At 41.1% G+C, this 26,855-nt stretch overlaps 1 long non-coding RNA gene across 9 annotated transcripts in view; it reads right to left on the bottom strand.

Moving 5' to 3' along the window:
- The window catches only part of LOC132021494 (uncharacterized), a 219,177-nt gene that overhangs the window by 139,682 nt on the left and 52,640 nt on the right, over window positions 1-26,855 (bottom strand). For 3 of the 9 annotated variants that reach the window (XR_009405359.1, XR_009405364.1, XR_009405361.1), the window contains exon 3: window positions 3,897-3,954. The exons of the other annotated variants lie outside the window; for them this stretch is intronic. This is a non-coding gene — a long non-coding RNA (uncharacterized LOC132021494). The remainder of the gene's footprint in view (window positions 1-3,896; window positions 3,955-26,855) is intronic. 9 annotated transcript variants of the gene reach the window in all.

The following is a 26,855-nucleotide window of genomic DNA, read 5'->3' as shown; positions in this document are numbered from 1 at the left end:
CCCCAGGCTTGAAATCTCTGCTCCTCTTGGGGCGTCTTCCTCACCTACACTTCTGAGTTGTAGTCTTTCTGGCCACCTGGTGAGGTTCGCTCTCTGGGGTTCCCCATACTCACCTGGTGGCTCCCAGATGCTTCCTGGTGTCTCCTCCCACCCTTCCCACTCCTTCTCCCCTCCATGCCTCACTCCACCCTGGGCTCTCCTGTTATCAGTAAACCCAAATAAACCAGACATGGAAAGCAGCTAAGGCCACTCAGATAAGCTGTCAGTTCTTGGGATTGAAGTACGTCTACACATTTACTAGCTATGTAATCTTGGGCAAGTCACTTAACCTCTCTGCTTCTGTTTCTTTATATGAAAATTGGAGTATTAGGGATTTCAAACTATAGGTGGTTATGAGGAATGAATGATGTAATCATGCAAAATACAACATAATGCATAGCTAGATATACACATTATTTTCCAAGAATAATTGTATTGCCATTTCCCTATATCTGGAATGAAATAGAACAGGCAAGCAGAATCTGAATATTAGTCAAATAAATTCTCATTTCTAGCGAAGAGTAATTGAAAACAATTTTAAGACCACCTTTAGTACCTGCATTGTGCATACCGCCCTTCCTTAAATGCTGCATTGGGCTTCTTCGCTAAGGATCAGAAGACATCATAGATCATTTCCCTCTCTGACTCTCCAAATTCAATCTATCAAGCCCCACCTCCTTCTAATAGTTGTCATATCTATTTTCTCCTCTCTGTCTCCATTGCTGTAGTTAAGCCCCACATCTTCTTTTGTTTGGACTCTAGAATGGCCTCCCAAATAGCCTTATTGATCCTTGTCTCTCTCCCTTCAAATTCATAATCCAACCTCCAAAATGCCACTGGAGTAATCTTTCCTAGAGCCTAAACCTCACCTATGGTTCACTAAAGCCTTCAGAATAGAAGCCAAGTTTCTAGGCGCCGCATAAAAGGCTTTCCATGATGTGGCCCTGACAGCACAGTCAGCCTCATCCCCCACACCTTTGCACTTGTGTTCTGGTAACACTGAACTGCTTACTGTACTCTCTCTCTCTTTCTGTCTCTCTGGTTTCACTCTCCCATGTTCTTGTAAATATTACTCCCAGTATACAAATCATTTTCCTCTTGTGTCCTTAACATGCTACTATTTACATTTTAAGATCAGTTTATCTTTTCATTGACTTCTCTAGGAAAATAACAAAAACAAAAAGAAAAACAAAACAAAACAAAAACCCCAGTTACCCCCTCCTCTGGACTATTTATTCTTATAAAGACAAAAAATGAGATTTTTCCATTTATATTGTATGGCATTTTTTTGTTCACCATTTCCCCTACTAGACAGTAAGTCTTTGAAAATGAGATCAGTACATTCATCTTTGAATCTCTCTATTCATTACCATGGACTTTAGGTATAAGATGTGTCGTGAACAGAGTTCTTCATGGTTTTACAGTTACTCAAGGACTCATCTAAACAACTGTATGTGATAAATAAAATGACATGAAAATGAAAATAAAATGCAGCTTGGGCAAATGAAGTACTTATCAAGATGCATGCCTTTGACAATACAACCTAAGCAGCACTTATTTGCCATCCCCACAAATTCTATAACTTATCAAGCTTTAATTAAATAGCTACAATCTTGGCCAATTAATTGGTGTTCATCCTTGCAAATTTTAAAAATACTGATAATGGCAAAGAATTATAAGGTTGGAGATTTTCAGCCTTTTAAAAATGATTTATTTATTTATTTGACATCGAGAGCCACAGCGAGAGAGGGAATTCAAGCGGGGTGAGAGGCAGAGGGAAAAGCAGGCTCCCCACTGAGCAGGGAACCCAATGCAGGGCTCGATCCCAGGACATTGGGATCATGACCTAAGGCTGAAGTTGAAGGCAGATGCTTAATGACTGAGCCACCCAGGTGCCCCGGAGCTTTTCGGTCCTAAGCGGCTTAGCCCCGGTTTGGTCCTGTCCTTCAGCAACATTGTGTATTTTGTGTGGAAGTGACTTTTTCTCTTATTTTAAGGGAAGGGAGAGCATCCAAAGCAATTAATAAAGAGAGAATATCTAAAATAATTAAGGAAGAAATTTTGAGGACTGGGGAACAGGTACATGTTGTTGGCTTTTGGGATGGGTGTTCTTATTGCTGCCCTGAGCCCTCTCCACCCAATTACCTTGAGGCTTTCCAAGAAGAAAATTCCTCACAATTTTCATTAAGAACCATTATATTGAGGGGCGAATCATTCAGCTACAACAGATTGTCCTGAGGTGTAGTGTTTTTCAACTTGAGAGCAAATGCTTCTTCAATCTTTTTTTTTTTTTTTTAAAGGAGAAAGGGGTTATTTTGAATGCATGTAAAATGCAAATAGAATGACGATGGATGTTTGGGAAGCTCACACCTACTAAGCCTAAAGCAGCTTTGATTTAAAAATTGAAAATTGGCAAGTGATCAATCAACACTGGCTTCCAATTGCTTTTAGTGTCTTGACAAAATACAAATGCTATTTTAATGACAGAGATGTTTTACTTTGAAAAGTGGCTATGGAACAGGCACAATATAGAGATGTTTTGCACTGAATACATAATCCACATGATCAGCTACATACACACTCTGGTACTGCATGCCTGTGATTGACATAAAGCACTTTAATTTTAAAAATGTTTTCCAAAGTGCCGGGACACATGTTTATGCACTATAGTTATTGCATGGCATTAGATGGAAAACACACAAACTTAAAAAATTAAAAAATGTTGACTCTGTGCATGGCCACACAATGGAATATAATGGAAACCAGGAAAGGAAAAGACTTGTGTCACTTCACAGGCAAGGCCAAAAAAAAAAAAAAAAAAAAAAACCAACAAAACAAAAAAAACCCCAACCCCCCCAAAACACCAAAAAAACCTTTGACAATTCAGTCATGCTAAAACTAGGAGACAATACTGACATAAGAAAACACACTCGACATTAAGGCAGCAGAGAGTCCTTCTTAATCACAGCAGGTCTAGACAGCTCCCACAGCTGTGTCTGCTCTCTCACAGAGTGATGTGTGGCCCTAGCTGGAGGGTGGCGTGAGCTCAGAAGGGAATGTCAGCACAGGGTCTTAATTAATTTCCTTCTGCCAGGGTGTGCGTGTCACAGTGTGGTTTTGCATTTGCTGGGAGGCAGCTTAGTGGGAGAGCCTTAGGTGCACAACACCTCGACTCACCAAACCCCAGGGCAGGACTCTCGCCCTACTGAGAGCACACACAGTCCCTTCCTGGCAGAGCCGTCCAAGGCTCTGCCTTCCCTCTGAGCCAGATTTCAGCCTCATGACCTGCCCTTTCTAGCCCAGTAGGGGCTTTCCCAGCTGACCTCAAGTGGCGTGCCTGGCCAAGACTGCTTCTGTGGTGTGCCTTGATGCACCCCAAGCCGGGGGTCTGAGGCTGGAAGGCGAGAGACCATGTTCTCTGTCCCTGCTGGCTCAAGATATTTTCTAACTGCCAGGAAGAAATAAAGCATCAGCTGTCCTCCCCATGGTCTGTGTGAATAGAGGTGACAGACCTGATGGCCATAAATGCAGACATCCAAAATGCCCAAAAAGAAGATTACTAATAAGATGCACAGAACATAATGCATCAAGCTCTGCACCCACGGAGACTGTGCCCCATTTATTTCTGGCAAACAACGGGGCTAGATCTGGTTTTGTCTCTTTTCCAAAGACAATTAAGTCTTTTTCTTCTGAACTCCTGGGACGTTGATGGTCTGTCTATACCAATAGCACCTAATTCAATTGGCAGGAGCCTGGCATTGTGATGGCTTGGGGTGGGGATGGGGGGAGATGGGTAAGATCCAGTTATCAGCCCGTTATCAGCCAGATGAATTCTGTTACGAGCCAAAGGGGCTTACCTTGCTGAAAGCTTGAATTATGAATGGCAGTGGCATCGTCTGAGAATCAGCTTGGGGTCTGGAGGTGGAAAAGTTAAAACATGACCCTTGAGTAGTTGACTTGTGTAGGGCAAGAAAACAGTTTATTGTAACCTCACTGAAGGCAGAACATTTGGTCAGTAACAATATTTTACTACTACCTCCATTGAGCATCCAAGTAAAATTGTCTTCCGATTGGTTGACAAAATGGAATTATTCAAAATAAAGTTCCCTACCCTTTCAACTGCAGTCCTCTGTCCTGGGAGTCTAGAAGAGCTGGGCTCTTGTTCCAGCTTTGAGTGGCTGAAGTTTCTGAACCCTGGCATTTTTTCCTAGAGCTGCCACAGTGTCATTTGACCTACAGCACTGAAAGACTAACGGAAGCAAGTTTTTTGAAATCACAGAGACCACCTTTATAGGCTCTGGTTACTCATCTGTAAAATGATATCACCAATGTGACAAGATGATTTCTAAGGCTCCTTCTGTTCTCTTCTGTTTGAACCATGCTATGATTCTGATTATCATTCCCTGGAAGGCTTTCTTCTCCTAGTGTTCTGAGATACTTGAAAGAACATGTCTTGTATATTTGGGAGCTGAACATTGAAAATTCTCTTTAGGCAAATGTTTCATGTGGTGCACCATTTGAAAACATAATTTGGGGCCAATTTTTTTCCTTGTGTATCTGAAATGGATCATGGGGTTTGCCCCAAATCTTCATCATATACACACCAATGTCTGGAAGATTTATAATGGACCCCAAAAAATCACCATCATCATCTTTATTTCTTCTTCATTTCTTTCCCTCTAGATACAATCTAGTAGGCCATGCTGACCCGGTTAAGAATTTTTCGAATATAAATGATCTAAATGTTACTTTACTTGGCAAAACAAAGGCAGAGTAAGTAATTTTTCCAAATCTCTCTTCAGACATGCCTTATAAGGAAGGTTTTCTTTCTAGGGGGATTTGGACTCTCATTAATCTATTTCTCCTTTCAACAACAACAAAAAAAAAGAAAAATGGAATAAGATTATCAAAATGGATAGTCTGGTGTGGACCTGATAACATGCTTTTGAAAAGTGGTTTACATTTGACATCAGTTAAGCTCCCTGGGCCAGTACATCTCAGGTCTGCTATGTGGGGCCTGGATCCACTCCCTGCTTGGACACAAATATACTTTATTGGTTTCAAAGGCCTCTCAAGCCAGTTGGAAGGATGGATGAATTCCTAGTGCAGTAAGTATTAAGTCATCTGCAGAACTATAAATATCCCTTTACCCTATCTTATTCAGCATTTATACAAAGACATTTTTGTGCGGTATGCGTCTTCCTTAACCTGAATATATATTTACTTTAAATTTCTATTCTTGTTTATTATGTATATATTTTTATACATGGTACAAAAGGTATGTAGTATAAAGTGAGCAATTTGGGTACTTAAAATTCGATGTATCTTCCTTTGTGCCCTTTGGCATACGTAATTAAAGAGTCCCACTGCTTCTTAAGTAGGGATTTTAAACAATCTTAAGGGAGTGGAAAGTCCTGTGTTTCCAGTAATCACCAGAACAATGGCAGTGAATACAGCTAATTTACCACTTAAAAATAATTCTTTCAAAAGAATCATTCAGAATGTATGGAGTGGCTTGAAGAAAAACAAGCTGACAACAACCTACTTGTAATATTGCTTCACTGGCTGTGGCTGTGCTTCTAATTAAATGTGTGATTAGCAGAAGTGACTAAACCCACGCTACGGCAGATGTGGCCGAGGGATGGACGTGGTGTCTGTGCCTCATTCAGTTGATTAAAAATTTCTTGATACCTCTAACATCTTTCACCCCGGTCTCTCAGAACGAGGTTTGTGGAGTAAATCATGAGATGAACTACCCTCTCCTGATGTCCTTTAGTAAGAGTGCCCTCGAGAGAGAGGGTCCATACTAAGACTAAAAGCTGGTGACAGAAAAGACCTCGAATAGCCAAAGGGATATTGAAAAAGAAAGCCAACGTTGGTGGCATCACAATTCCGGACTTCAGGCTCTATTACAAAGCTGTCATCATCAAGACAGCATGGTACTGGCACAAAAACAGACACATAGATCAATGGAACAGAATAGAGAGCCCAGAAATAGACCCTCAACTCTATGGTCAACTAATCTTCGACAAAGCAGGAAAGAATGTCCAATGGAAAAAAGACAGCCTTTTCAATAAATGGTGCTGGGAAAATTGGACAGCCACATGCAGAAAAATGAAATTGGACCATTCCCTTACACCACACACAAAAATAGACTCAAAATGGATGAAGGACCTCAATGTACGAAAGGAATCCATCAAAATCCTTGAGGAGAACACGGGCAGCAACCTCTTCGACCTCTGCCGCAGCAACATCTTCCTAGGAACAACGCAAAAGGCAAGGGAAGCAAGGGAAAAAATGAACTACTGGGATTTCATCAAGATCAAAAGCTTTTGCACAGCAAAGGAAACAGTTAACAAAATCAAAAGACAACTGACAGAATGGGAGAAGATATTTGCAAACGACATATCAGATAAAGGACTAGTGTCCAGAATCTATAAAGAACTTAGCAAACTCAACACCCAAAGAACAAATAATCCAATCACGAAATGGGCAGAGGACATGAACAGACATTTCTGCAAAGAAGACATCCAGATGGCCAACAGACACATGAAAAAGTGCTCCATATCACTCGGCATCAGGGAAATACAAATCAAAACCACAATGCGATATCACCTCACACCAGTCAGAATGGCTAAAATCAGCAAGTCAGGAAATGACAGATGCTGGCGAGGATGCGGAGAAAGGGGAACCCTCCTACACTGTTGGTGGGAATGCAAGCTGGTGCAGCCACTCTGGAAAACAGCATGGAGGTTCCTCAAAATGTTGAAAATAGAACTGCCCTATGACCCAGCAATTGCACTATTGGGTATTTACCCTAAAGATACAAATGTAGTGATCCAAAGGGACACATGCACCCGAATGTTTATAGCAGCAATGTCCACAATAGCCAAACTATGGAAAGAACCTAGATGTCCATCAACAGATGAATGGATCAAGAAGATGTGGTATATATACACAATGGAATACTATGCAGCCATCAAAAGAAATCTTGCCATTTGCGACAACATGGATGGAACTAGAGCGTATCATGCTTAGCGAAATAAGTCAAGCAGAGAAAGACAACTATCATATGATCTCCCTGATATGAGGAAGTGGTGATACAACATGGAGGCTTAAGTGGGTAGAAGAAGAATAAATGAAACAAGATGGGATTGGGAGGGAGACAAACCATAAGTGACTCTTAATCTCACAAAACAAACTGAGGGTTGGGGGGGGGGGGGTTGGGAGAAGGGGGTGGGATTATGGACATTGGGGAGGGTATGTGATTTGGTGAGTGCTGTGAAGTGTGTAAACCTGGTGATTCACAGACCTGTACCCCTGGGGATAAAAATATATGTTTATAAAAAATAAAAAATTTTAAAAAAAAAAGCTGGTGACAGCTGGTGATATTTCTCACACACTAATGTGCAAAGGAAAAAAAAAAAAAAGAAGAAAGAAAAGAAAAGCCAGGAAGGTGGCTACAATGCAGATTCCTAGTCTCCATGCCCAGATTTGTTGAGTCAGGAGTCATGGTGAAGGCCCAGGGTGTCTGACCTTTAAAAACAGGCTCTGGACGACCCTGATAACAGCACCAGTGGCTTGAACTATGAAGAGCCCGGGAGAAGGCAGGCCTGGCCACGGATCCTTCGGTGGAGGCCTTTGCCCCGGGCCTGCGGCATGGTGCTTGAGGTCCGCGGACTCAGTTCCTCCCGCCTCCCGTGATGAGCCAAGGCGCGCGAGGACCTCCAAGGGCGTTTTTCTTGCCGCACTGATAAGCTCTACAGCGTGAGGGAAGGGACTTGTTAGAACTCCTGAAGCAGAAAGGGCAGAGCCAGCCGGGTAGTCGGGGCCTCGGCACAGAGCCCAGCCGGCTCCCCGTGGCAGGAGGTCTCGCGCGCGGAGTCCTGCGGCCGAAAGACACGCGCTGCATTAACGAGCGCGGCGAAAGGAGGCCTGGGTGTGACTCCAGAGTCCCTTCTCACGGCGTGCCCGCTCTCTGACCCTCGGCCTGCGGCCCACAGTAGGGAGTTCTCCGGAAAAGCCCCTCCTGTTCTGTGTCCTATTTGGTGCCCTCCTGCCGCAGAGCTGCCCCGACAGCCGTGAGGGTCTATTTCTCCGCACAGTGAGACTGGCGTTTAGAGTCCCTAACGTGGCGACACTGCAGCAGCGAAGGGAAAATTAAGTGCCTGAAGGCATTCCCACCTGCTGCGGCCTCGGGTGGGACCTCTCCCTGCTCCCAGAGCTGCGCCCCTGCGGCGCCTACCTTCCTTGCTCTGTAAACGGAAGCGCCAACCGACCGTCTCTACCCTGCCATCAACTAACTGCCCACGGGCAGGTGAGGCAGATTCTGGGGCTGGGGAGATGATCGATCCTTGGGGGGGGGGGGGGGCATCTGGGAAAGGATCCTGGATCTTCTTCCTGTAAGTGGTAAACATCTTGCTGTATTTCCGCCCAAACCCTGTTTTGCTGACCCAGAATGTTAATGAAATAAAGTCATCTCAGAAGTGACGTTCCAGGGTGTGGCGGAGAGGAACGGGTTTAAAGATGTCTGAGTAGAGTCTAAAAGGCAATTCCGGGACTTCATTCCAGGGCGACCAGTGCACAAAACTACTGGCTTAAATTCTCGACTGTGTATGCCCAAGTGAGGAAGCAAAGGCTTCATCTCCCCTACCCCAGGCAGTACTTCTTAAAACTCAAGATTTCACAATTTCTTGGTTAATGAGAAAATTTGGTAACAATTACTCATTCAAGTTGATCACCTATCCTTTATTCAAAACAACCATAGAATTGCCAAATCTCCATTCCACTTTTTGCTTGACACAGCTTTGCAAAAGAATTTAAAGACTCAGTGTGTGTGTGTGTGTGTGTGTGTGTGTGTGTGTGTGTACACACAAGGCCTAACCACCAAAGTGATTTGCCCAAGGTCACATAATAGTTCCCTGCCATTTCCTTTATTGTCTGCCCTCAAATCCTCTTTTTGTAGTAAGCAAAGGGAAATGACGTGGGCTTCCAAATTTCATTATAAAAGCTTCCATTTAAAACAAAATGTATTGCATATTATAATTGCAACCAGAACCAGTGAGGGCAGTGGCTTTCAACCTTGTAAGAACTCCGGTTGCTGTTAAATGCGGCTGACTTCAATGAACCCCAGTCCCCCCTCCAGCCGGTGGATTATAGAGCATTTTCGAAAAATAGTTATACTGCGCCAAACACAGGCACATTTAATGTCTTTTTTTTCTTTTGGTTAACAAAATGTACGCAATTTTCCTAACCAAAGAAATTATGGTAATAGATCTATAATGATAGTAATGGGTTCTGTTTTCCTTAAAGTCCACGTTTGAATTTCTATACACAAAACTGTTTGGAAAAACAAAAACACAACTGTTAATTAAAACTTGTTGTTGTTGTTTTCTCCCAAACAACAAAGCTGTTGAATTCAACGGTTTTTTTTTTTTTTAAGCTGTTGTTGTTTCAGACCTGCTTATGTCTCTCCTTGATGGGCTCAAAGGAGCCCAGTGAACTTCCCCTACGACAATGATGACAACTGACATTTACTGAGTGCTTACCCGTGCCAAGCCCTATGCCTAGCACTTTACAACCATTAATTTATGTAATCCTGCCTGCGGAGGCAGAAATTATGATCTCCTTCTCACAAGTGAAAAATTAGGCTTAGAAAGGTCAAGAACTTACCTGAGTTCACCCTGGCTGGGCAGTAGAGGAAGCCTGGCATCAGGGTTCACAGCCTTCTCCTCTATGCTGCACAGTCACGGTCACGGTCCCAGAGGCCAGACACTTGTGTCTGATTCACATCAAGGTTGTGAGCCTCCGAGGTGTTCCCACTGCCCCCCTAACCCACTAGTCTCATAGCAGATACTTAGAAAATACTATTAAAATATGTAATCCTCCCTTAAAATTCTCAAATTAAATTCAAATTCTATTCTACCCACACCCATGAAACTTGTAGCAAGCACTCAGTTACTGAGGAGTTATTACCCAGGCCTTTGAACCTTAATTACTCCCAGGACTCTGAGCTGCATGGACAAAGCAAATAACGCAATGCAGAGCAAAGCAGAGGTTCAGAAAAGGAAACAGACTTCGCAGTTTTCTCCCCCTGCCTCCCTTTTTTCCTTTTTGGTAGGCCTTGCGTTATCAAATGGGCAGAGATATGTTTCCTGTGCAAAGAACGGTAAGCAGGGGAGTCAGGGTGGACATCTTTCTGAAAATGTTTTAAGGCCTAGAGTTGCGTATGGCCATATGCCTTTGTCAATGCTCCTACTGCCCACATCTAAGTGGGTAATAGTACTCTCATAGTACCCACAGTACCCACATCTAAGACCAATACTCTAAGAATACTGAATCCCTTCTTTGGCAGTGATACGATACCCTTGTTGGAACAGACCATTCAGCCTTTACTTTTTCTGTTAATGTACTCAGGAGCTAGACTTTGGGCCTCTGGGATGGATGAGCTCCTTCCCTCCAGCAACAATATGCTCTTATTGAACACTGCAGTCTTGGTGAGAAACAGAACCTGATTCTCCTTCTGAATACTTCAAAAAGGGAGTCTTTCTGTTAGACTCTATGCTTGCAATGGCTCACTTGAGGCATAGGTTGTCTTCCTAAAATAATTTCCTTTTATGTATATAGAACTGAAACATTCTACTAACAGTTACCATGACCCGTTCGAGGACTTTTCATAGACTTTCCATACTGAGAGACTCTTTCTCCGTACAGTTTCAAAGATGGGACTCCCTATTTTGTCCATATTTAATAATCTCATATTTTTGCACAATGCTAAGAGAAGGAATCATTTCCCACTATTATGGAGAAGAATACCAAACGGAATTCTTTAATTACTTTTATTTCTGGATCCAAGTGAACAGATTGTTGGAAAGTGTTTTTCAAAATGCACAAAACAGGTGTAAGATTTTTCATCAGAGATGAAGCATTTGATATGATCATGAAAGAAATCCTTAAAATTAAGATTTCTTTTAAAAGCCTATCTTAGATATCCAACATATGACAGAGGGAAATAATGTCATGGTAGATTTTTTTAAAAATTTAATGAAAGTAAATGATCTTTTTCAAGATTTTCCAATATGCACACAGGATACCAAAAATGGATAGATAGGTAGCTAGCTAGCTAGATAGATAGGATACAACTTCAGCTCAAGTAGCAACAGTGACCTCTAGTGTGTCTTTTTAATTTTCTCACTCTGCAACTTCAACTCATTGTTTCTTTAACCTCTAGGGCATTATTTAAGCAAAATTTTCCAGTTCGTATTTGGTCTAATTTCTGTATTGACTCTATATGCTGACAACTGATTCTTAAGAGACCTTCTTTGATCCTGGTAATGTATGATAAAGTAATTGTGCCTTCATTAATGACTGTAATTATAGTACATAAAGCTGTCATTTACATGAATAATCACCCACCCCCACCCTCCCCCCAAAAGGCAGCTTTATTTGCAAGATGAATTTAACTTTGGCTGAAAAACTCTTTGAGCTGTAAGCTGGGAGACTCCACACGGAATCATATATTGTTTGCAAGAGTGCCCATTTCGCTTTGATAGGACTCCTTTTTTGTTTTTTTGGTGTTTTTTTTTTTAATTAATTTAAGAGAAAAGGAATCTATCTGATGGGCAAGACATTATTTTGGTCTTTTAGTATTTTGGGTTTTGCCCTGGATGTGTGCTTATGTCAGGACAGAACCCACAAGAATGTAGTGCCGCCAGTCGAGTCTGGCAGCTTGTGTCAGCACTTCTATTCCAAGTTCCTCTTTTCAGGAGTTTATAACATTGCAATAAAATTTATTGTGGGCTGGGACTTGGCATACCGGAGCCCGGGCTAACACTGTAAAGTAGTTTGGAGGTTTTTCGGTGTGTTTGTGTGTGTGTGTGTTGTGTTATTTTTTTTTCCCCAAGCAAGTGTTCAAATCTGTTGTGTCCTGTCTCCCTGTAGAAGGAGTTCAAAATAAAAGTCCGAACAGATGAACTTGGCTCCCCCTTGGTCTGTCTGTCAGAGGCAATTGAAAAGGGCCCCTACTGCTCTATGATAAACTATTTTAGGAAGAGTTGGAAAGGGGTGGGGGGGAAGCAATAAAAGAGTAAATGTCTTCTGTAAATGAAGGAGGTCCTTAGAATTGCAATTGTTGGAAAAGATCCTCTAGGGTAGGGGAGGGAGACATGAAAAGGTATTCAAGATTGTTTTCTGTAATTGGGTGATCTTCAGTGCCCCCCGACAGCTGGGCTTGTTGGCAAACAAGAAGCTGCATGTGGAAAACATGTTCCAATCTGTGTAAACTAAGCAAGGCATAAAAACAAGCATCATCCTCAGGTTAAAAACAAAATGAAACATGCAGAACACAGACCCCCTAGAGAATCAGGAAGGAGGATGTGAGTATATGAAGGGAAGTTTTTTTTTTTTTTTAAACGTATCATATATATGTATTTATATTTCATGTTAATCTTATCATGAGGGCCTTCCTTGCTAGCTTCTTTTTGTTAGTGCGCGTGAGAGTCTGTTTCTCAATGACAATTCTGAGACAGCACCTATTCAAGAGAAGAAGAAACAGTTGAATCAAAGAATTGATGAATCCCATAGGAGTAAATTAATTAGAGCAGTGTATAGCTCAGTGAAGAACTTCAGAGTCAGAAGGAACTGTAGAGCTTTGCCAGACCGTCCTTCCCCATTTACAAGTGAATGAGGCCCAACATGCCCACTTCACTCTGGTTCTATCTAATCTCCAGTTCTAACACACAGTGTATGCTTACAGGTTGCTTAAGGCCAGTGTGTGTTCTAACTGGACAGTGCCCAGGCTATCCTGACCACTGATTCTTGAACATTTTTTACTGTCACTCCTGCCCATGGTCACCTCGTGAGTTTCTGGCAACCAGCTGAGTCCTGGGTTTCTCTGCCAGTTATCAGAAATTGTTCAGACTCTAAAATTTATAGCTTGATAGATGTAGAGCAGCTTCCTTAGCCAGCCTCAATTTAACCTCTTTGTCAGGCCACACCTACCTGATCAGCCACTGCTGTCTGTTCAAGACATAAAACTCACTGCAGAGCGAATGCTAATGATTCCTCACCGTGGACCTGAATGTTCACCGAGAACCAATCTCGTCTGAAGTTTGCTTCCAAACTTACCTATGTCATTACACTTGTTAATATAATTACGTCATGTAACATTGTATAACAGTATCACAAAATATGAAGGTAGGAAGGATTATATCTATGAAAAATTAAGCTGAGTGCTTTAGAAAGGCTAGATAGAGGTGAACTTTTTTTTTTTTTTTTAAAGTAGGCTGTTGACAATAGGAGTGCCTAAGACAAGTATAAAAGATCAGAAAAAGCTGTAAAAAATGTGGACAGCTTTTTGGCAGTCAGATTGCTTTGCAAGTATCATTAAGTTTTCTCAGAGAAACCCCGAACTGGAAATTGTAGAAATGCACTCTGGATATGGTTTATATAGAAAGATGCCTTCGAACTCCAAAGAGAATTCAGACAGAAGGAAGTGGCCTCCCTCTTGCGTCAACAGACACAAAGTGAATGTGCATTAAGATCAATGTTTAAATTTAACATCATTTCAAATCATTCACCACCTGAACTAACTTTGGATTAACTAATTAAGAAGTGGTTTTAGCATATCTGATAAGAGGGCTCTTCCACTACTTTTAAATCTGCCATCTTGGCAGGATCCTAGATAGAACCTTGTGGTCTTCAATTCTGGGTGCAGCTTGCGGGGGGGGGCGGGGGACAGGGGTGGAGCCTGTAGGGATTAACGACCAAAGCAGTGAAAGGTGGTGAAGCTTCTGAAGAAGAAACTATTATAAATCTGGGTAGATCACTTACAAATAATATAGATTTAGAAGGCAACTGGCAAAAATTGGTCATTGGACATTCAAATACAGCACATTCAAATATGAATGACTTATTCAGAATGTCTCACTTGGAGAACGAATGGTGTCTGTTGCTCTTAATGGTAGTTAGTAGATGCAAACACACAGATTCCTTATGGGCAGTCTATTTCCTCCTACTTCTGCCCACTTCTGCGGGTATTTGCCAACAGAAAATGCAGATGCGTCTGGGCAGGTTATTTGCAAGGTTGTTTTCCATCTCCCTTTTATCCGCCTTTGCAGTTACAGAATTGTTCTCTGGATTGAATTTGCCAGAATCTTCTTATTCTCCCCAGCCTTAACTCGGCAGGGTCTCTCCCATTATCCTCCTTTAGTGTGTTCATAAAAATGTTTTGAGTCCTTGCAGCAGAAGAATGTAATGCTAGATATGGTTTCAACTGTCCTACAAAGTCATCACTCTATCGTTTAAATATATAATTTAATTGACTGGAGCACAATTCTGTTAAAACCATCTCGGCTTTAAAAAGCCTGAATTTGGGTAGAGGGATGGTGTTCAGTTTGCATTATCTGGCTTTTGTCAATTTGTGTCAAACCTTAATATAATCTTTCCTTTTCAGTGTAAGTAACATGAAAATTCTCCTTTTTTTTAAAAAAAATAAGAAGTGGACTTCTATTTTTAAATCCAAGAAATGAATATCAAGGAAGAGATTTAATATCTCCTTAATATCTTAATTACTCACTTGAATTCGTGGTTTTAGTTTTTCCCTTACTTAATGGGAATATTTAAGGTATTTTTGAAATGTTTTGATATTTTAAAATATTTTAGCATAGCCTTCTTCAAACATTCTTTATTATTGTGAGGAACAGGGAAAAAGGAGAAATCCTGATTTTATTTATGACACTTTAAGTATCTCATTTCATGGGTAGATTTACTTTTTTAAGGTTCAATAATAATGTCACTTTATCAGGATACCTGGTTGGCTCAGTCAATTAAGCATCTGCCTTCAGCTCAAGTCATGATCCCAGGGTCCTGGAACCGAGTTCTACATCAGGCTCTCTGCTCAGCAGGGAGTCTGCTTCTGCTTCCCATTTTCCCTCTGTTCTCTCCCTCTCTCTCTCTCTCATGTAAATAAATAAAATCTTAAAAAAAAAAAAAAAGTCACTTTATCCAAGGGAAACAAACACTAGTACCATAGTGCCCAAATAGAGATGTTTGCGCGGTATTGCTTAAAATGGGGAAAAGTCTGAAACAACATGAATACTGATCACAGAAAGAGAATTGTTTAAATAAAAATGATAAAATAGCAATGTAACAATGAAAAGGATGCTCATATCCATATCCACTGACATTAGATGTCGTAATTTTTTTTTTTTTTTAGTGAAAAAAGCAGGTTAGGAAATAAGATGTAGGGTATACTATTTATATAAAATTATATATATACCTCTGTATATATAACTCATATTCACACATGTATGTGTATATACATGTATATACACATATATATCTGTATAGAGAGAAAGAAAGAAATCTGAGAAGATAGACACCAAAATAGTAATAGTGTCTACCTTTGTGTGGTGGGATTTAGTTTATTATTACTATTGCTATTTTAGCTACAAAAAATGAAAAAAGTGCAAAGGATACCAGTTGGGGTACACTTTGACTACACTAGGGTAGATACCGCTGGGTGGCCCACCCAGCATTTATTCCCACCTCCCATCTCCCTTAGTGTCTTCCACTATTGAGACTGGAAGAGGAAAACCCTTTTCCAGCTTCCCTTTTAACCAGAAGTGACCATGTGATATAATTCTGGTGATAAGGCAACACGAAAAATGTGTCAGGGACCAGGAGAATCTGAGAACTTTTTACTTTGATGTCTAGTGACTCAGCAGCCATCATGTAACAGGCTGAAGGGAAAGCCAAGGTCATCCCGGAGAGGCCAGTCCCTAGAGCATCAAGCCTTGAAACCGAAGCAGGCAGCGATCTACCTGCAGCCGAGGAGGGGGAAGCTGGCCTCCCTTTGTTCTCAGTTTGTCAGGTATTCAAGAACTTGCAGTTGAAATATTCCTCACTGGTTAGGAATAAAAACTGAAATCCCCTTTCTGTTTTTAAACGTACAATTCAGCCATTTATAGTGTACAGTCGACTGCTTTTTTTGTCTAGGCAGAGATAGGCCATGACAATCGTTTTCAGAACATTTTTGTCACCCTTCCCACTCTCGAGAAAACCCCATCAGCAGCAGCAGTTACTTCTCATTTCCCTCTAGTCTTCCAGCCGTAGGCTAGTGTCTTACTCTTTAACATTTGCTTAGTTTTCTGAAGTTGGACTTAACAGAATTCGATAACTTTTTACTAATAACTATTTAGGTAGTTAGTTCATGTGCAGTCTTTTTACCATTAGAAATAATGCTGCAATGAACATCCTTATAAATGTCCTCCTTCATGCCTTATTACAATTGCTTTGCTATTTATATATATTTCGTCTTTAGAAGCAGGGCAAGGAATTTATTTATACCAGGAAATTCAGGTCATGGCCTGCAGAGAGGTGTTTAGGGGTCAGGGCCCAACTGAGGACAGAATCCGGCTTGGGCTGTACCTGCCAAGTAAGGTGTATATATTCTGACAGGCTGCATGAGCCCAGGTGCTTTTGAGTAACGTTTCTACTGGAATGTCACAGTGTTGCAGATAGTCTACCCAGATAGGGCACCTTCTAATTCAACAGAGGCCAGCACTGGGGGGAAAGTAGTTAGAGGTGGCCTCAGCTGCTTGAGGGTTAGGGGAAAGTTTGCAGGTGTTGCAGGGGCTTGCAGGCCAGAGTTAGGAATCTGGATTTTGAGTGTGACAGGAAGCTGTGGAGATTCTTTATCAGGGAAATAGTATGATCTGATTTTTTTTTTTTAAGACTTTAGTTATTTATTTGACACACACACAGAGAGAGAGAGAGAGAGAGAGAAAATAGAAACAGTGGGAGTGGGAGAAGCAGGCTTCTCAATGAGCAGGGAGCCCAATGTGGGGCTCCATCCCAGGACCTTGGGATCATGACCCGATCTGAAGACAGCAGCTTAACAACTGAGCCACCCAGGTGCCCCGTATGATCTGATTTTTATTTTATAGAGATCACTCTGGTTGCTGCATGGTGATCTGACTACAGGTGAGGAGTGGCGAAGGTGGAGCTCAGTTAGAAGTCTACTGTAGTGGTCCTGGATGAGTTCGAGCTCAGGGAACTCAGAATTTCGGAAGAGAGACAAATTACATGGACGTTACTATGATGCAAGCTAAAACATGACACATGTCATAAGATAAATCTCATAAAAGAGTCACATAAAATGCTATCAAAATCAAAGGTGGAAGAGATTATTTTCAGCCATGGAGAGCAGGAATGGCCTCGTGATTAAGAATTATAGTTTGGTCTCGAAGGATGGGGAGAAAAAAAGTTCCAGAAGTAGAGAAATGAGGAAGTTTGGTAGGTAGTGGAGTCAATCAGGAGAGAACTTCTTATAATCTATAATATTTACTCTTCACTCTTAGGTACTAGGCACGAAGCACAGTCATTTGAAGTGAGAATGGCCCAACCTTAGACAGGGGATCTAAGTACTGAGAAAGTAGACTGCGACTCTGGCTACTGTTCCAGGCTTTAGGTCCCAGTGTCACCCTCTCCCACAAAGGAGGTATTTCATTAAGTCATGAGAATGGGTTGAATATATTCACTTCCTAATTTCCAGAATGATCTTACATGGCAGAAGAGTGGATTTGGCAAGTTAAAGGAAAAACAAGCTTAAATTGGAGTCATTTCTTCCCCACAACAGCAAACCAAGACTTATCTGCAGTTTCAACAGATCCAGGAATCTGCCCTTTAACATAAATCAATGTGAAATGTCCTGATTGGCACAAATGAGGTCATCTGCATGATAAAAAAAACAAAAAACAAAAAACAAAACTCTGCTGCCCCTGCCCCAGCATCAAAAGATGTCCTGGCCTGAAACAATCCTTTTCTTTCCTATTTTTTTTTCTTTCCTTTTCTTTTTTTCCAGTCCTTTCTTTTCTTTTGATAATTTCCTTGCCCACCCTCCTACTTATGAAAACCTTCCCTTTTGTCCAACTCTTTGGAGCATCCCCTCCTTGCTAGATGGGACACTGCCCAATTCATGAATTGCTTAAATAAAGCCAATTAGACCTTCAAATTTAGATGATTGAATTTTGTTTTCTTAATAGGAAGAAGATGTGATTAAGGATCTTGAGAAGAGGAGCTTTCCCTGGATTATCCTGCTGGGCCCTGAATGCTGACACCTTAGGGGGATGCAGAGAGAGACTGGAGATTGACATGCAGAGACAGAGTAGCAGAAGAAGCAATGTTCAGATGGAGGCAGAGACTGGGCCACCAGCCCAGGAATGCTGGCAGTCACCAGAATGTGGAAGAGGGGAGGAACAGATTCTCCCTACAACTGCAGAGAAAATAGGGCCCTGCTGACACTTTGATTTCAGTTCAGTCACACTGGTTTCTAATTTCTAGCCTCCAGAACTGTGAGATAATAAATTCACGTTGTAAGCTACCAGGTTTGTGGTTATCTGTTACAACAACCACAGGAACCTAATACAGTCACATATGTGTGATATGTGAATCCATTATACAGAAAAGTTTGAGATGCCAATGGTTTATTCTGCTGCCCATCTCCAGGAAACATTTGCCTATTTTACAAGGACAGTTTGGAAACCCAATGCCTTAACTCAAATGTGTAACCTTAGTGGGAAGGATTGCAAGGCCATGTCAGGTGAAGGGAAAGATATTTTGAGTTAAGAGCAGGAGGCTAATTTAGTGCCATTACAATGACAACCTTGACAACATTGCCTTTTCCATCTAAAGCCACCAGTGAGCCTTGATGGGTTTGAGGTCCATCATAAATGTATGACCTTGAACAAGTCATATGAGGACTCTCCACCTCAAATAGTCATCTCTAAAATGGAGAGACTAATTCTTACTTTAAAAGTAAGATTTGAATATTAAAGAAGATAATATGTGAATACATAATGCTAATTATGACATGTTATGAATTCAGCAGCATTATTATTATTTTTTGCACATGAGACCTTGAAGTCAAGGATATCAAATGATATCCTGAGCTGGATGCCTGTTACCTCACTAGCTTTTTGGGAGGATGACATGAGGACAAAGCAATTGCTACCGTTCATGAGGGCAGATCAGGTGACAAATATTGTGTGAAATAAGTCACTTCATCCTTAGAACAACTCTCAGGGGCAATTATGGCTCCCATTATATCTTAGAGGGCTTACACAGGCCTGGCACATAGCAGGTACTCAATAAATGGTAGCTGATTCTAAATTTGGTCCCCATTGGGACCAAAATTTCTGACAATTTCCGGCAATTTCTGACTGTTCTATATTAGGCTATATGATGCTATTGCTTAAAGCAAATGAAAAAGAACCATAATTTGCTGGTCTTTTTGTTGCTTTTCTGTAGAGTTCATTTAAAAAATTAAGTACCTGCTTTGACTAAGAGAGTAACAAGGCATAGCTTCCATCATAGGCTGCCCAAGTCCTGAGATGGGTAAATGAACGGAACCAAGGATCTCTGTATTGCAGCTTCATGATCATTGAAGATTCTAGAGAAGAATTATGCCCATCCCAACCACCAGAAACATTCCTCACGCTTCCCTTTGAGTATGCAGAGGAAGGTCCGTAGGCTGGTCTTCCCAAAGGCAGCACTCTGTAAACTGATCATCATTTTCAGGAGCTTCCCATCCTCAGCTGTCCTTCAGGGCCTCTTGCACTGGCATCTAGGAGCTGCATCAGTAGGTCAGTAATCCCTTTTACTACTCACCTTCAGAACACCCACTCAGTGGGAGTTACACTCCAACCTCGCCTCACGTCAAACGACCTGTGTGCAGGACAGATACTTGGATTTCCTAGTTTGGAGTTAGGAATGGGTCATCGTCTGGTGTTCAGTGGTTCAGAGGGGATCAGGCAGGTAGATTTTGGCATAACGGATGGCGTTTTAGAGGCACAACACTGAAGGGGACTTCAGTGCAATGCATTATCTATTTATAAGGAAAAGCATACCATGTTGACGCATTTAAAAAATGTCAATAATTTAAATTATAATATTATTATAATGTTATTATAATTAAATAATTATTAAAATAATTTTTAAAATGTCAATAATGTCAAGGAGGAATTCAGATTCTAAAATTAGGGGGACACTAGATACCTGTTTATCTGTAAGAAATAAGGGGGAAGAGAAAGAGGGAGAACATTTATAAGAGTGAGGGCACATCTAGACCAATAATGGAAAGGCATGTGATATTAGGGGAAGAGCAGAAATATCTAAAAATAATGATATCCCAAGGGATAAAAGGTTGCTGTGCTCAAGAGGTCTGATGCATAGCGAGACACTGGGTGTCATCAGGAAAATCCTGGTAGGCTTCAGAAGGTTATGGCATTTCAGTGTTACCTTTGGGAGAGGAGGAGAGTGTTTAGCTAAAGAAGAGAGCATATACTCAATACAGAGACTCTCTATGCGAAAGCAAGACTACCTGCAGGAAAATACAAGGCCTCTCAAGGATTTTTTTCAATCCTATGATTCAGGGGTTAATATGCAGATTATTATATTTGACTAATTATTAATTTAATTCAGGGCTAGGCAGGCAGACAAGGACATGCCCAAGGGAAAGGCTCTAAAAATTCCTATGTAGAGACACATGTGCATCAGGCAGTCATTGAATAAAAAGGAAATTGTTTGTGAGATTAAACCCAGTTTAAAAGTGGAGTCAGTTGGCACAAACCTCACATCGGTGTATACAACATGAGATCTAACTCAGGCTCCAACCCTGCCCCCACCCCAGCATACAACAACACTGTGTTAATAAAAGAACAGACTCTAGAACCTCAGAGGAGTTCACAGAAGGGACTCACCCTCACACATACTGCTTATAAATAGCAGAATAGGGATTATACATTAAGTTCTTGGCTTCAGACAGTGACTCATCTCTCCTGCGTGTACTAAGCAAGGATTTGAACTCATCTCACTGTATTTGAGAAGTGATGGCCTGCAAAGTATCCTTAACCTGGCCTAGTTCACCAATAAATAGGTTGATGCCCCAGAAGGATCAGGAAGTGAGGTCTTCTATTGCCACAAAAAACTCTCTCCTCCTGATCTGGTCCTACCCTTCTAGTGATTCCTATAGTTATTCCTAAAAACCCTCAAGAAATATTGTCTAAAATTCATATGTTAGATGGAGGGATAATAGATCCAGAGGGATAATAGATTTAAGTCATTAGTGGCTTTTGATCAGTGGTGAGCCTGTAAGCAGGAAACATTAAGGGTCCCCAGAAAAAGAAAGACAAGGGATAGCTTTTCTGCCATAAGAAAAGTCACTTTAGGGTGGTGGGTGGCTCAGTCAAGCATCTGCCTTCAGCTCGGGTCATGATCCCATGATCCTGGGATGGAGTCTCACATCGGGCTCCTTGCTTAGCGGGGAGCTTGCTTCTCCCTCTGCGCCTTCCTCTGCTTGTGCTGTCTTTTGCTCTCTCTTTCTCAAATAAATAAAGAAAATTTTAAATAAACAAAACAAAAAACAAAGAAAAGTCATTATGGGCCCCCAGCCATTCTGTGATCTATGCCTGACCAGTACTACTTTCTCAAAACATTCTTGAGTTACCTTTGTAGGATCTAAACCCCTTTGAGCACTCGGATACCAAACCAACCAAAGCCAGAGAACTGCTGATGTTGACTCTTGCAGGCTCTGGTGACTCTGACCTGAACCTCAAAATTACTTTCGTCCCAATCCCAGTTCCTGAATTCCCCACTGTGCAAGCCCCTTCGTGAACATGTCTGCATCCCTAAGTTAAATCTTTCCCAGTGTGCTCATCCAAGGAAATATTGTTTGGAGAAATATCCCGATATATCGGGATATACTTGTCGGAAGTAAAACCTTTCCTTTTCCTATTCTTTGGCTTGATTGCGTCTTTGGGCTCGACACTCACCAAGAGGCAAGCCCAGTTTCAGATAATAAGCCCATCAGATATTTCTGTAGTGATATTTAGCTGGGTGGAACGTAATATATGTAGTAAAAAGAGAAGTGGATTTGGGGGCACCTGGGTGGCTCAGTGGGTTAAAGCCTCTGCCTTCGGCTTGGGTCATGATCTCAGGGTCCTGGAATCAAGCCCCACATCAGGCTCCCTGCTCAGCGGGGAGCCTGATTTCCCCTCTCTCCCTCTCTCTCTGCCTACTTGTGATCTCTGTCTGTCAAATAAATAAATAAAAATCTTAAAAAAAAAAAAAAAGAGAAGTGGATTTGGAATTGGATTTTGAACAGCAGAGCCTGTTTTCAAAAAAATATTGTAAAACCTTAATCTAATCTAACTCAGTCTAATCACATGTATTTATTATAAAGTCCATCAATTAGATCAATGGGGTTGTTTCAAAAAATTATTAATTGGGGGTTGGAAAAGACAGCTGCCAGCTCAGAAAGGCATAATATTTAAATGAGCAATTTTCTGTATAATCTAAAAGGGTCACTGTATAATCAGTTCTAGAAAACTGGGATCAAAAATCAGTAGTTAGTCTGGTGTCTCCTAACTAGTTGCATGCACCAAACAATGTTCATAGGATCTTCTACTGGGAGGGAGAAGACAGTATTAAAACTTCAATATTCATAGTCAATCTCATCTTTTAAAACACAAATTTTTGTGTCTATGTTATATGTAATTTACTTATGTATGTAATTTATAAATAAATTTACAGGTATTGAGGGATTGCTTTATTGAGAGGGTGTATGGAGCATGGATAGAGATAATGTGAGGCCTTCTCCATGGCTGGGAGAGACCTGGAACTGGTTAGACGTCCCTTCTTAGTCTGCATAATTGAATTTAACACTGACTTCAAGTTACAAGGGAAATCTTCTGGGCCAGTGCCAAAAAAAATTTTAGCGGTCAGACAGGACTAGTTTCTATTCTAGGGTGACTGACAGTCCTAGCGTGCCTGGGATTGTCCTGGTTCTAACACTGACAGCCACATGTCCCAGGACACCCCCTCTAATGCCTGGTCACGCCTTCTCATCCAGCTTTACTGCTTGGAAACCATGATCTGTGGGTGAATTCCTGATCTTGTTAACCCCCAATTTCTTCATCTATGAGGAAGAGATAGCAGGAGCACCTATCCCAAGATTCTTTTGAACACTGAATGAGATAATCCTCATTGACCAATTCAGAGAAGCAGGGGAAGGCAGGACAGGGGACAATGGAGAGAGCTCATAGGCAGGGGAGGCTGGATCAGCACCTTTGCCAGCTTCTGTTCTACCATTCTCAGGGTGTCAGAACCCCAATCCCTCCCTTGATTCTCCGTGTTTGTTGATTAGTTGAGAGTGACTGTACTCCTACTCCTGAATTTTCATATCACCGAGTATTTACAGGTAGGGAACACTTCTCCCAAGAGCTTCTCACTTTCAGGAAGCCCTGCTCACTGCCTTGTCCTGCTGTGTCCTTGAGCGAGGACACAGAGGAAACTACCTTATTCCTCTGACCTTCCTGACATTGACCCAAGCTTTCTATACTTGTAAGAAGCCAAAGGAGTAGACATTTTCTTTCTTTTCTTCTTCCTTCCTTCCTCCCCTTCCTTCTTTCCCTCCTTTCTCCTTCCTTCCCCTTCCTTGACCTCCTCCTCTCCCTCCCCCCTCCCTCTCCTCCTCCTTCCCCCCATCCTTTGGTATCAGAACTGCAGGACTGGAGTTCTGCTGCATCCAGTGTGAGAGTCATGTGACTTTGAACAACTTTACTTAAACTTTCTGAGTTTTTGTTTCCTCATTCATAACGGGGGGGGGGGGGGGAAGAAAGAATACTCTATCCATAGAGTTATTAAGAGGATTAAACAAATTAGGTGACTCAAATAAAGCACAGCACTGGGCTTGCAAATTTTTTTCTTTTTTAAAGAAATAAGGTACAAATAGGGAAAAACCTAAGATCTTCTTGATAAGGCTCCGAGTCAAAACAATAGGATTAAAACACTTTTTTTCCTATGTAACAAATATTTAACAAAATAGACAGACCACTTTCTGAAATATGTTAAAAACACTCCTATATATTTAATTTCCTTTTTAAAAGGGATCCCTAGAAAGGAGACTAAGCAGAATACGGGAAGAAAAGAGCCAGAATTATCAAAGATAATTGTCCTGGGGCCCCCTGACACTGGAAAATAGCTGAGGTCTCACGTACTGCACATACTGCAGAACACTGAGAAATACCCTCTCCAAATGCCCTCTGCAGCGAAGTGCGAACGCGGTCTGCAACACTTTCAGCTGCTGCGTTAAGGAGAAACATGGCTAGAAGAGATTTTATAAGTAGCTGTTGAACACTTTCTTGCTCTCCTTGAGTTTTGTGCCAATTTGGAAACTAGGAAACACTGGGATATGCATGCTGACCTGGAGGCTATAAAACACATCCTCCCAAAGATTGGCAGGAGACACAAAAACACTGGAAAGGGCTCAGTGAAACTTGAGGGATTTATGGTCGCGTTAGCCGCATCCAAATATAGCTTAGGCACTTAGGAGGTTAAGGATTTTATAGAAGAGAGTTCAGATGAAAAATTTACTCTTTAGGTCCACGGGCTATGTGGACTTATGATTTCCATGGATTTAGATGGAATCAGGCTAGGAAACATTAAAAGACAAACTCTGGAATATGAAAATTGCCTGATACGAAGTTTCCTAGAGGTAGAGAGTGAGTTGCAATCTTCCCTTTCAGTGATGTTTACACCACAATGTGAGCAACTGGCCCTCGATGTTGAAAAAAAGTGGGGCTCATTCTCTTTCTTCTCTGAGGTGGAGTCCATAATGGGATGGGGTAGGGATAAATGAAGAAGACAATGGAGTGAAAAGAGGTGAAAGGGAGGGAGGAAAAGAAGAGGGAAGGAGAGAAGGGAGCTTGGCAAGCATAGTGGAGTAGGAAAAATATTGATTTCAGGTTGATAGTTTTGGATTTTCAAGTGTACAAACTAGCCACTGATTTTAGCTTCCATCAGCATCCCAGGGAAATATATAAATAGTCTTATTCCTGAAATAACTATTGCACAGGGAGCAAGCATCAGATACTTAAGCTCTGTGAACATAAAAGATGGCTAACATGGGTGGCAAACACAACACGGGACTTACACAGGCTGAATTTGTGTAACATCTGCGAGCTTTATGGGATGTAAGCACTTCCTTCAATTGTGTTCCTCAACTGAGGATGCCTTATGCGTGAGTCAAGGTTACAAGCTTCCATTTTATGTGGCCCACTTACTAATGATATTCAGTTGTGGTATAAAATAAATATAGAAAATAAAGTCCACAGTATCCTATTCCTTTCTTCTTGGGATTTCTACCCAAGAACCTCCCTCCAACATCTTCTTTTCTTTTCTTTTTTTAAGATTTTATTTATTTATTTGACACAAGTAGGCAGAGAGGCAGGAAGCAGGCTCCCTGCTGAGCAGAGAGCCTGATGCAGGGGTCCATCCCAGGACCCTGAGAACATGAGCTGAGCTGAAGGCAGAGGCTTAACCGACTGAGTTACCCAGGCACCCTAACATCTTCTTTTCACAGAAGCATCCAAACTCATTTCCATCTCTGCCAACAGATTTGACCAGACTTAATATATAGAACTATTTAAAAGTCAGCCTATATGTTAACTGAATTTAAATAAGCATAAATAAATAAATGGTTTTTTAGAGTTAGCCTAATCAAATACTAAATAAATAAGAATGTACTTGATATCTACAGTGACAAAAAGTACAAAGATTTAAATGTTCTATCTACATTGTAGAGAACTATTCAAAATAGGGGTCGATATTCAACCTTTGACATAAAAAAATTTAAACATTCCACTGTTATTAAGCGATGAAATCTTGAAACACCTTAGCGAGAGGTAATAGCTTGGACTTTGGGTAAAATGTTAAATCCTTACCCTGACATATCAGGTGATCACGATCTTGTGCTAACGTATGCCTCTCTCTACAGTGAACAGTCGTTCAACACGCACATATTGCCTGCTCCAGATTTACGTAGGGTTCCTGTTTCCTGAGCTCGTATTGAGCCTCATCCCTTTGCCCATGTTCTCAGGCTTATTATATTCATTTGGCATGACCTTCTGTTTCTTTCCCTCCCTTCAGAAGTTCGCTCTTCCAGAGCCAGTACCAATTTCACTTCCAACTTCTCTGAAGAACTCCTTCCCTCCATGCTAGCATATTTCTCATCAGTATAGTTCATTTGGAAAAAGAAAAAAAATAAAGCATTCACTTTCTCGACACATCTTTCTAAATAATCATTCTGCATGTAGTTATGTCTATTCTCACCAACCCTGTTTTAAGTGTTTCAGGATTGGGAAGCATGCTCCTCAGTGAGTTCAAATTAACTGACTAGCTGTGTCTACTAAGAGATGTCCTTGTAAGATCTGGAGCATACTCTGTCATGGACTTACAGTCCATCCATATGGATGGAAATACTCATTTTTGGCAGTCCATAAGACTATAACTCACCAGACAGTAAGTGTGATCAATTAGGTAGAAGTTATGAAAAATAGACCTTGAAACTCTCTTTCTACTAAACAAGCAGGTTACAGACTCTATAAATTCTTAAAGAATTTTTTTTAAACCAATAAAGAATTTTTTTAAACCAATAAAATCTTCCTGGGAGGACATAAAATCCACCATCATTTCTAAACTTAAAGCTTATTAATAAGCCTCCCATTAGAACTATAGAGGTAAGTTTTCTATCTCCTATTGCATTAAGCATTTTAAACCAAAGATATTGCAATTACTAGCTTGTCTTTGTCAAAGCAGAAAACTAATAGTAATTTAGCTTTGGGTGTTTCTTTGAAGGATTTAAGACTGGCTTACCATGTGTCATTCTAACTAGTACAGATTACTTTTGTTGACTAGCATTTTTGTTTATTTTCTAAGTTTGTGGGGTTTTTTTGTGGATCCACAAGAAAGGGGATTTA

This window comes from Mustela nigripes, chromosome 7, assembly GCF_022355385.1.
Source record: "Mustela nigripes isolate SB6536 chromosome 7, MUSNIG.SB6536, whole genome shotgun sequence".
Lineage (NCBI taxonomy): Eukaryota > Metazoa > Chordata > Mammalia > Carnivora > Mustelidae > Mustela > Mustela nigripes.
Note: the sequence above shows the minus strand (reverse complement) of the source record. Positions and strands in the feature narration are given on the sequence as shown.